Source organism: Theobroma cacao, chromosome 3 (genome assembly GCF_000208745.1).
Source record: "Theobroma cacao cultivar B97-61/B2 chromosome 3, Criollo_cocoa_genome_V2, whole genome shotgun sequence".
Classification (NCBI taxonomy): domain Eukaryota; kingdom Viridiplantae; phylum Streptophyta; class Magnoliopsida; order Malvales; family Malvaceae; genus Theobroma; species Theobroma cacao.
Window position 1 is genome coordinate 2,570,347 of NC_030852.1, and position 11,792 is coordinate 2,582,138.

Here is an 11,792-nt window from a genome sequence, read left to right on the forward strand (position 1 = left end):
GAGGCGACCCAATAAGTTCAAAGGCTTAAAGCGAAATATACAAATGAGGTTTTTTTTATTGAAATTAAAAAAAATTATTAAAATTTTATTCTTCTAGCTTTTTGAGATGTAAAATTTTTAATTAAACTTTTATAATCAAGTTCTTCTAATATGTCTTTTTCAATTGATAATATAGCCAATCCATTAAATCGTTCTTGAGACATTGCTGATTTTAAATAAAATTTTATTAATTTTAGTTTTGAAAAACTTCTTTTTCCTAAAGCAACACTTACTGGAATTGTTAACATTATTCTAAAAGCAATATATGCATTTAGAAAAGAATCGAGTTTTCTTATATGATTAAGTAAGTCAATTGGACTGTTTTCTTCCTGTATAATTTTTTTTAAAATTTTTAACTCTGAAAATAAATCTAAACCATCAATATCATAATAGTTGTTATATTTTAAGGAACATTCAAGATTAAAGCAATATTCTTTCAAACTATTATCATGTAATGACTTCAACTTTTTACCGTTATATAGAAAACAAAAAAAAAATTGGTTTTATATATAAGAGAAAAATAGCTGTTGGAAATCATTAAATGAGTTGATTGAAAATAAGAGAAATAAGTGAGAAAAAAATAACTACTAGAGATGATTAAATATATATGACCGTTAGTTGATTGGAAATAAGAAAATATAGTTGAGAATTAATAGCATTCTAGAAATAAAGAAGTGATAAAAAATTTAAATTTATTAGACACATAATTAGAAAAGTGAGGGAACAAATAATTTTTTTAATTATTTTTTACTTATATATATTTTTAATTTTTATATATTTTTAATATAATTAATTATATTATAATTATTATAAAATTATAAATCCTCACCTAAGGGTCGGCTCTGATCACTAAATAGGAACCTTTCAACTAAAACCATTCACTTTCTTCATGAAATTACACTACGCATGGATGCCCTCTTCTTCTTTTCACCCTCTTTCTTCTCATTCATCTCCATCTTCTTCCTCTTAAATTTTTTCCGAGTGTCTTACACAGAAGATGATGTCCACTTTACTCTATGCGATCCATTTGAATGTGGAAACTTTCGAAATCTTTCATATCCTTTTTGGACCGACGATCTTCATCGGCCTGCATATTGCGCCTATGATCACGAAGCGTACAAGCTCAAATGCAAACAGAATCAGCCCCCTGTTATAACTATCGGCTCCCAAGAATTCCAAGTGGTGCACCTCTATCAGCCTCGTGGTTTGATGACAATCCAACGACTGGAATTGGGAGAAAATACTTGTCCTCAGGAGATTTTTACATATAACATTATTAATTATTCTGACACCGCCGCAAACATTACTCTTTTTTACGACTGCTAAAGCAGGGGATTAGCGGATCAAAGTTTCACTTGCAAAAAGGAGCGAAGGGAAATTGTTGCTATGTTCTTTAAAAATGATGAAAATCCAAGAGGGAAGTATTGTGGGGAAGAAGTTGAAGTTCCGGTTGAGAAGAAGGCTCGGGATGGACTGATGAGTGGAACCAGAGCTCTCGATAAAACTTTACCTGAACCGTTTGAAACGAAATACTTTGCCGACGATAACTATCGTCGGCAATGCAAGGATTCCGGTGGCAGATGTGGATTCAACACGACTTCAACGAAAGTATTTGTCTGCTATTGTCGTGATCGTCCACATCTAATTAAATGCGAACCTGGTATGCCTGCTTCTTAATTATTTCTATTCCAATTTAACTCATTTGCAGCATTTTCCTAACCCTCCTTAGTTTTGATGTCAAGCCTAGTAACTAGTCCATTTAACTAAAAAGATGCTATTGAATCCTTTTTCTTCATAATCAGAAATACAGAGTCCACGAAATTGGTTGATATCCTGATAGATATATATATATGTATGTATATTGTCGGTCCCAAGTGTAGATCACAATTAGAACTCAAAGAAAAACTCAAGTTAAAAAGCTAGTCAGTACACTTCATTTTAATTTGATCCCTAAAATTAGGTCATTCAGACCTTTTGAGCATTAGTAATCAAATGATAACATCGCTTTTTACTTTTCTTTTTTTTTAAATTTTAGAAAATAAAGCGTGGAATTTGAGATAAAAAAATTCTAATTATTACTAGTTATGATACATAACCTTATCTCTAGTCCGCGCTTATTATTCTTTGGAAAAGCCTGCACGAAGCTGCACCTTTAATTAGGTGGGACACAGTTTATACCATTTTCCATAAATATATTGTTTGGTTTATTAGTGTGAGTTAATTTTTTTTCTTTTCCTCTTATTCTGTAATACTGTGTTTGGTAAGAAAGAAAAATATGATATAATTAATTACACAGTACCACTTCAGTAACACCATATTCAGCATGTAAGGAAAAATAAAATGACGTGGAACAATGGAAGTCACATGTACTTTACACTGATGAACAAAATACAAATATATACAAATATACTAGCCAAAATGTTAAATGCTCCGTTGGCAAGGTTGCTTCTTTGAGATCTAACGAATTCAAGAAAAAAAAATATAAATGTCGCTGCATGCCTCTACATACCTAGCTGATGGTTCGATAGACGGTGAAAATTTTTCAAAAGTTACTGAGGAGAAATCTAAATTTCTTAAATTAGAGAATGAAAATAATAAATTTATAAAAGATCACAGATCTCCACTTATACTAGTTTGATGTGATTTGCAATTAATTAATTTATTAAAGAAACCCTTTTTTGTTTGGTTGCAGGAGGCAAAGGTTTCAGTCTTGGAGTAAAGCTTGCCATAGGCATGATACCATTAACTAATTTTCTGCCCTTTCCTTTTTCTTTGCTTTCTTGATAATTGATAGTTCAAACTGGCTATATATTGTGGATAAAGAAAAAGGTGTTACCAAAATTTCAATATCGTTTTATACATTTTAGTTACTAAAACTTACTATTATATTCTTATTATTATTATTATTATATAAAACTGAGAAGATAATTTGAGAGATGAGAGAGAGAGAGTGAGTGAGCGAGTGAGAGAGAGAGAGAGAAAGCTTATGGGACAGCGTCTCGTGGGAATGGAGCGGCCGTTGGAAGGGATTCAAGCAAGAAGATCTGGAATCCAAGGGTGGCTTGGAGCATTGGGCTTTGGCGAGCAAGCCTCCATTTAGTTCTTGTTGACAACATTAGCCCTAGAGTCCCATGGAGTGCTTTGAAATCTATTTTCTATTATTGTGGGGTTGTCATGGATGTTTTCCTCCCTTCCTCGAATAAAGCCAGAGCTACTCGTTTCGCTTTCATCAGGTACAAAGAAAAGGAGGAGGCTTTCAGAACTGCAAAGCTTGGCAATGGCAGATTGGTGGATGGTAGGAGGATTTTCGTCAAATATGCAGCTCCTGGTAAGTCTTTACCCTCCTCCAAGTCAAGAAGGGTGGTGAGTCTAGAAAAGATCCTTCCCCTAAAAATGCTTTTCTTACTTATGCGAAAATTCTTAACAAAGGAGTGACCCATGGCGGCCAACCTTCAAACCATGACGTCTTGGGTTGTTCTCTTCAAAATCCTGTTAAGGGTAAGGAGCCATCTTGCTCTCAGGACAAGGTTCCCATTGTGTCTGCTGAAGCTGTTTCTTCTGTCAACGAGGGGTCCCCTCATATTCTCCCTGTCTATAATGTTCCTAACTCTAGGATGGAGGACGTTCTTCTTCCATCGGAGGAAGCTCCGATTATGTTTAATGTTCCTCTATGCAATATGGAATGGGTTGATCTTAGCGCCGTTGGAGTTCTTAAACAAGATTTTCTTTTGAGCAGTGTCCAATTTGGTTTGGCTTTAAATGGCATCTCAGCCACTGTCCACAGAGTCAAGAATTTCCAAGTTCTGGTTACTTTTTATGACAAAAAGGATATGTTGGCCATTATCTAGCATCACAAAGATCTCTTTGAGCTCTGGTTTGAGGACCTCATTCCGTATAAGCAATGGTGGGCATCTAATACTGGTTGTATATGGATTAAACTTTAGAGAATTCCCATTCATTTTTGGCATCACGATTTCTTTATCGCTCTTGCTTCCCATTGGGGATCGTTTGTTGCCATGAACAAATCCACTGCTACCAGGAGTAGCTTTGATCATGTAGTTATTCTAATTAAACCTCTTAACATCTCGTCCATTCCTAAGGAAGTTCAGGTTCGTTGTAATGGTGACTGTTTCGTTACTAACCTTGAGCCGCTCTTTTTTTCTAAAGCCGTTGATGTAAGCTTTGAAGGTTGGAGTCCCGTTTGCGGGACCAATGATTTTCTCTCAGATAGTGATCACTGCTCCTCCGATTAATGGACAGTTGGCGACAATGACATGCCGATGTGTTCAAAAGCTTCCATTCATGATGCTGACGGTTGCAATTCCCCAGTTTTCATTTTAGAAGAAGCTGAAAATCCTGACTCTCCTAGGACGTCTGGCTGGAACTCCCCCTTGCATGGCCACTCCCCCTTGCATGGCCACTCTCCCTTAACGTCTCAACAGGTGGATGATCTTAATTATAACGAGGTTGATCTTGCTACCGCTGGGATAGGTTCGCTTTTCTCTGGTGAAAAGCTAGAGGTTACTCGTGTTCAAAGTTTCTTTTCCTGTTAAAAAACTTACCCAGTAGTTAATGTTGGAATTAATAATACTCATGCAGCTTTCTTTGATCATTGTATGGATTAGGTTCCAGATGGGCCCATTTTTGACATGTCTCAAAATAGACTTGAACTGGGCTTATATTTAGAGTCTTTCTTTCGGTCCCATGTCGGCTTAAAGCTTGAAGGTAACTCTCTGGGTCGTGAGTCTTTGCTAGAGCCCGGGCTGCTGCTAGCTCATATTGATTCAGCAACTCATTTGTTCTCTAAGCCCTCGAATGTCTATCGCGGCAAAAACAACATAGCTTCTTCTACTTCAAGAGCTTTCTTTGCTGATAAGCTTGTTGATTTGGATTTGAGGCTCGTCTTTTTATGGCATCTAAAGGTGGCAGAATCGGGAAGAAATCCAGAGGAAAAAGATCTGGTGGCTTCATCAAAAGGAAGTGCAAGAATCTCTTCTCCGCTGGCAAATTTAAAAAGGTAGTTAAGTTCAACCCAACCAGGAGAAAGCTGCAATTCTTTGACGATGGTAATCTTTAAGACGTCACGGTAAGTGGTGAGTGTCTGGGCAGCAGGAATTTGGCCATGAGCAAGATGGATTGTCAAGAATCAGGTGATGTAATTCTTTGTGTTGACTCCACCGTCCAAGGTAATTCTATGGTTTATTTCTCTAATTCCTCCAAAATTCCTGACAATTCTGTTATTCCTGATGTTGATTATAATGGTAATTCCATGCTCCCAAAATCTAAATGTCTCGACTCGGCCATTATTCCATGGGTGCGCAACATTGAGTCTAATGTCACGGACACTCTCCCAATACAGCTCTCATCGGAATTTGTTGAATGCATTGTCCTTTATGATTCTAAATCCACTGTGTCTGTCGTAAGAAGAAGATGACAAATCAGGAGAAATATTAGAGAAATTCTGACTAACGAAGTTATTGAGGATGGGTTTGATTCTGACAACTTTGTCTTTGACGAGGATATTGCTAATAGAAATAAGATCATTTTATTGGAAGCTAACAGCACATGGGAAGTCGCGGTCAAATTAGGATTGGTTTTTGAAAATCCTAAAAAATTCATTGTAAACGAATTTAGGAACTTGGAGTTGGCTTTTAAGGTTCTGTTAAATCATTAACCTCCTATTTCTATACTGATCCAGTCTTTTTTTATGATCTTTATTACTTGGAATATCAGAGGCTTGGGAAGAGGTGAGAAACATAGAGCTGTTAAAAACCTTCTTCATAAGTCCAAAGCTGACGTTCTTCTTTTACAAGAAACCAAATTGTGCAAACTAATGCCCCGGGGTTTTAGAAGCTTAGTCAGCAGCAACGGTTTTAAAGGTGAACAATCCCTTGCTGTTGGTTTGTTTGGGGGATTGATTTTTCTCTGGAAGGAAAGCTTTTTCTCTTTTGATCTCAGCATTGTCAAGAGAAACTATATTCTCATTGTCTGGGCAATGTCTATGCCCCTAATGATGTGGTGGAAAGGAATATTGTTTGGGATGAATTGAGTAGTGTTTTCCTTGATCTTGAGGTTCCATGGTGCATTGGAGGGGACTTCAATGCGGTGGTTTGCAATGAAGAAAGAAGCAGTTTGATTGATGATGGCAGGAGTTCAGAGAATTTTTTTTGAGTTTATTAACAAAGTTCAACTTATTAATTTTCCTATGAAAGGTAGTAGATTCACCTGGGGTAATAACAGAGACACTGTTTCTTTTAGCAGAATTGACAGATTTCTTGTTGCTTCTGATTTTTTCGATTGGCAAAATGATTTGATGCAAAAATGCCTTCCGTGCTTCATCTCGGATCATAATCTGTTTTGTTAATCAAGGGCTATTATTGACTGCGAACCTAAATCGTTCAAAATTTTCAGTCATTGGCTTGACAATGATAAATTTCAGAAAATGTTCAAAGAGGTGTGGGATGACAGTGAAAAGTCTGAAAACAAGGGCATGGATATCTTGGACAGATAAAGAGCCATTAAGCCTAAAATCAAAGCTTGGTAGAAAGTCAGCTATGACCAGGTACATTCCCATATCGATCTTATTGAGTCTGATCTTCAGTGTAAGATGGTTGCCCTCCAAGAAGGCTGGATTGATGATAAGCTAAAAAGTGATATTGCCAAACTGAAAGCTGATCTTTGGGACCTTTATAGATTGGAAGAAAGATCCTGGTAGCAAAAATCAAGAATCAAATGGTTTCATGATGGAGATAGGAATACGAAAATCTTTCATGCTTACGCTTCCAACAGAAAAAGGATTAACTACATCAACAGAATTGTGGTGAATGGCAGATCGGTTGAAAATCCTTCAGATATAAAAGAAGAAGTGGCTTGCTTCTTTGAGTCGTTGTGTACTAAGAGGAAGGTCACTTATCTTAAAGAATTTAACTGTTATTTTCGATTTTTCAATGACCAGTCTGCTACAAATTTAGAAGTTCCTTTTTCCGAAGGGGAGGTGTGGGAGGCTATTAATGGATGTGATGGAAATAAGGCATCTGGTTCCGACAGATTCAATTTCTCTTTCTTCAAAAGGCAGTGAAAGTTGATCAAAGAAGAGATTATGCATTTCATGAATGACTTCTTAGTCTCTGGTCGCATAAATCATAAAATCAATAATTCTTTTGTCACTCTTATTCCAAAGTCTGGAAATCCAGATGGCCTTAAAGATTATCGACCCATTAGTTTGTTAAGCAGCTTGTAGAAGATTGTGTCCAAAGTCTTGGCCAATAGAATTAAAGTTGTGATGGAAGAAGTAATTGGAAAATCCCAATTCGCTTTCATTAAAGGCAGATGAATTTTGGACTGTGCCCTAATTGCCAACGAAGTTGTTGACGGGATCAAAAAAAGTAAGAAAGGAGGGTTAATGTTTAAAGTCAACTTCGAAAAAGCTTTTGACAGTGTCGATTGGGGATTTCTTGACTTCATCATGACCAAAATGGGCTTCAAAGAAAGGTGGAGAAAATGGGTCAGATCATGTGTCTTCTCGGCTTCTATTGCTGTCTTGGTTAATGGAACTTGTTCTCGTCGATTCAAAATGAGCAGAAGTTTAAGACAAGGCTGTCCTCTTTTGCTGTTTTTATTCAATCTGGTGGTGGAGGCTTTCAGGATCTTGATAAATAAAACTGCAGACATAGGTCTCATCAACTATATTAAAATCGGAAGGAGTAACTGTTCAATCACTCATCTCCAGTTCGCTGACAACACTCTCCTTTTCTACAGGAAGAACTTTGGGGATTTACTCAATACCAAAAGAATCTTGAAGTGTTTTCAATTAATTGCTGGTTTGTAAATTAACTTTTAGAAGAGTGTTCTCTATGGTGTGGATGTGGAGGACTCTACGTTAAATCAGTAGGCTGAATCCATCGCTTGTAAGATTGGCCATCTCCCCACTTCCTACTTGGGTCTTCCTTTGGGTGCTCGAGCTAATTTTGTTAATATTTGGAGACCTGTGATCGAACGTTTCGAATCAAGGCTTGCAGGGTGGAAAACTAATCTTCTTTCAAGTGGAGGTGGAATCACCCTCTTGAAATCTGTGTTATCTTCTCTTCCGCTTTACTTCATGTCCCTTTACCAGATTCTTGCCACAGTTAAAAATGAACTTGATAAGATTCAAAGGAGATTTCTTTAGAGTGCTTTCGAGGGTAAAAAGAAGATTCACTGGGTTAGTTGGGAAAACATCGACTGCCCTAAGGAGTGTGGTGGTCTCGGACTCACAGATTTAAGCATGAAAAATAGAGCTTTCTTGAATAAATGGATATGGAGGTACTGTTTGGAACCTAATAGCTGGTGGATAAGTGTTATTGCTGAGAAAGTCGGTTATAATCCCACTAACCTTATTCCAAGTGCGGGTGTTAACTCTCGAATGTCTCATGTATGGCACAATAATACCTCTCCCCTTTCTCCTTTCAATGTTCACTACAATTCTATCCACGCAGGACTAAGTTTCATTGTTGGGGATGGCCGTAACATCTCCTTCTGGCATGATGAGTGGCTTGAGGACTCATCCTTCAAAAATGAGTTCCCACGCATTTATGCGCTTGCCGAAAATAAACATGGCACCATCAGTGACTTTGGGGCTTAGCACAATAAGGAATGGATTTGGAACATTCAATTAAGAAAAAGATTATTTGGTTGGGAAGAGAGATAATGGACTAACTTTTCTAAGAAAATTAATGAGGTTACTCTTGCTAGAAATTTGAAAGACAGAGTTATTTGGAAGGGATCCCCTAATGGTATCTACTTTTCTAAGAGCTATTGTAGAAGCGTCTATCTTGGAAATCCGATCAATAAACGGATCTGGAAAGCTATCTGGGAAGGCCTTGCTGCACCAAAGGTTGAAAAATTGAGGACACACATTCCATTATCAATCTCATTGTCAACATTGCCAAATTTAAAAAAGCTTTCTCAAAATTATTTTGAAAAGTAATTCTTAACCTTGATCTTTTCTCATAAAATCAATGTTATTGATTAATGCACAAGCAAGAAGCTGTGAATTGGTTGTCTCCCATTACTTCCCCCACCACAAGTATCAACTAATTCACAAGTGTTTTCACTATGATTTTATAGAGGCTTTCTACCAAGCTAATAGTATACTCGTTCAAGGAAGTTGGGCACGCACACTTGGGAATCAAGGTAATGAAAGAGATGTTGACATAACTCACTAGTAACCCTGCATTATAGAAATCCATCATTAACCTCAACACATCAACTTTAATCACTACCGTTTCTTAAAGAAATTTAGATTAAAGTCATCAAGCCCCGATGCTTTACTCATATTGCAACTTACAATTGTGTACCAAATTTCTTATTTTGAGAAGTGTCTCTCAAGAAATTCAATTGATTCCTTTGATTTTTCAGGATTCCCCTCTATTAAGAAGCCCCTAATTCCTTCGTTTTCTTTCCCTAGGCTTAGGTTACCCATTATTGGACTCATTTCTAGTTTTTTTTTTGTTGTTGGCCTTTGTTGGGTGTTTGCTTAAGCCTTGGGCTTTGATTCTACAATCACCAGATCACAGTCCAACTAACACGCTTAAACCTTTCAAGTTTAAAGCCCGACCTCTCTCGATTGTAGCCCAAGCATGTTGGCCTTCAATACAGCCACTCCAGTCTGAGTACTTATTTAAACCCAACTCTGATTCCCGTTTCCCTCCTAATTGCTTTTATTTAAAAACAATGGTAAAACTTCTAACATTATTGTCTTCTATCTCCTCACCCGACAATCATGTCTCTCATATTTTAACAGTTGTCATTTTGATCTCTTTGACCTTTTGACTCTTCATTCACCTTTTGACTACTCCCTTGCATTTCGTCAAAGCTATGCTTAGTTGGATTAGGATCATCAATGTTCTAGCACATTAGGCTTGACACCTCCGATGAGTCACTCTTTTTTCTATCCTATTTGTCATCCTCCATAGATGTAAACATCTAGACTTTGTTATCCTCAACAATGATTCTTAGAATAATAATTTGCTCATTAAGTTTCATATTAATTATCTTCAAGATGGCTTCTTTTTTATTGACTTCAACTTGAACTTGGGCATAATTGATTCTTTCCATTTTTTTAGTTGCTTTATCAACTTCGATTAATTTCCCCCATTTACTCACCACTAATATGAATAACTATTCTCCCTAAATATGTGGTGGAATGTTAGTGACTCAAATCCATATTTTTTATATCGATTGAAGAAATATGTGATAGTATGGCCTTAATAAATTGGACCATAGTAGAAAAATCTTTCGGTAGCATCTTAATGAGACCCTCATCTCTTCTTACTCCCCGAAAGTTAATAACATGTCAAGATCGCCAAGTGTTCGAATAAGCATAGAGACCCTTTTCAGAATACTTGGACTGCGCCACCTATAGCTAAATGTTTCTCTTATGTATCCGATTACACTTCGATTAAGCCAATCTCTTTATTTCATTGGATATTCAATCTCCCATACACTTTTTGCTCCATCACAAGCAAAATCTCCATCTTTTTTTCCTTTTCATTCTTTAGTGATATTGCCTTAGGTTCCCTTGATTTGATGCTCTCCTCTTGTTCCACCTTCCAATCATGTATCAAGGCTTCTTAGTAGGTCTTTTCATTATTAATGGACCTAAACTTTATCCTTTTAACTAGATCTCTTTCTTGTGGTTCCATCATTTTGACTCTATGCTTTTTCTAGCCAAAGGATGTCTTCTTAGTCCTTAAGAACTACCCATCCACCAATAAGCCATTGCCATGAGATATCGCCCTCTTCAACTCATCTTCATATTAGTACCTAACAAAAGTGAAGATCGACTATCTCCTTCTCTACTTGGCGTTCCCTTTAACAATGTGCAAGTTCATCACCTTCTCGTAATTTTCAAAAGCTTTCTTGAGTTTTCGCCACTTTGTCATCGGACTCATATTGTCCAAATACGTGGTAAAAAGCTTTTTCTTACAACAAAAGTCTTCAAACAACAATCCATAATAACAGTAATAATAAAGTATAAATATCTAAGTCTAATGCATAACAATTAAATTCTTCCCAAGATACACTCTTCCCAATGCTCATTTTTTAATATTCATAAAAATGTTAATAAAAGAGTGAGCTCACAGCCAAACAAGTAACATCATTTAACTAACTAGATCAAGTATAAGAAACAGTACTTTAAAATCATAATTCTCAATTCTCAATATTTCGTTAATAAATTACAATTAAATCAACAATTCAAAAATAGTATGATTTAAAAACATTTCAAAATAATCATTTTCATTCTCTTTTGACTATATCACAATCAACAATAGTAGTCCAAAATTCAGAATGACAATCCGTTAATGATTTAAATTTCAAGTCTATGCCACCAGTATAACTCCCTAAGACTTAGGTACACTGTGAATGCAACGACCTCTCCCCGGTAGATGCCGACATCCAAGACTTCTGGAAAAGACTCGCCAAGTCTCAAACAAGCCTGTCTAGAATTTGCTCGTTAATCCACTACATTCAATCACCATATAATAAAGATACTTTCATATACTAAATTGAACCATAAATATAAAAATCAATACAAACTTTTTCCCTTTTATTCGTAAGTATATGCATTAAAATCTATAATCCCCAAATTAATGCTTATATAAAATTTAGAATTCATTTACAACTTAATAAATAAAATGCTACGACTTGACCCTTAACAGTGGAGTGACTCGTAATAAAATGCTATGAGATGCCTTACCTATCCACGGTGGACC

General features: G+C 36.3%; 1 pseudogene; it reads left to right on the forward strand.

Annotated features, from left to right (window-relative positions):
• Positions 946-11,792, forward strand: part of LOC18604161 — an 18,933-nt pseudogene continuing 8,086 nt past the window's right edge.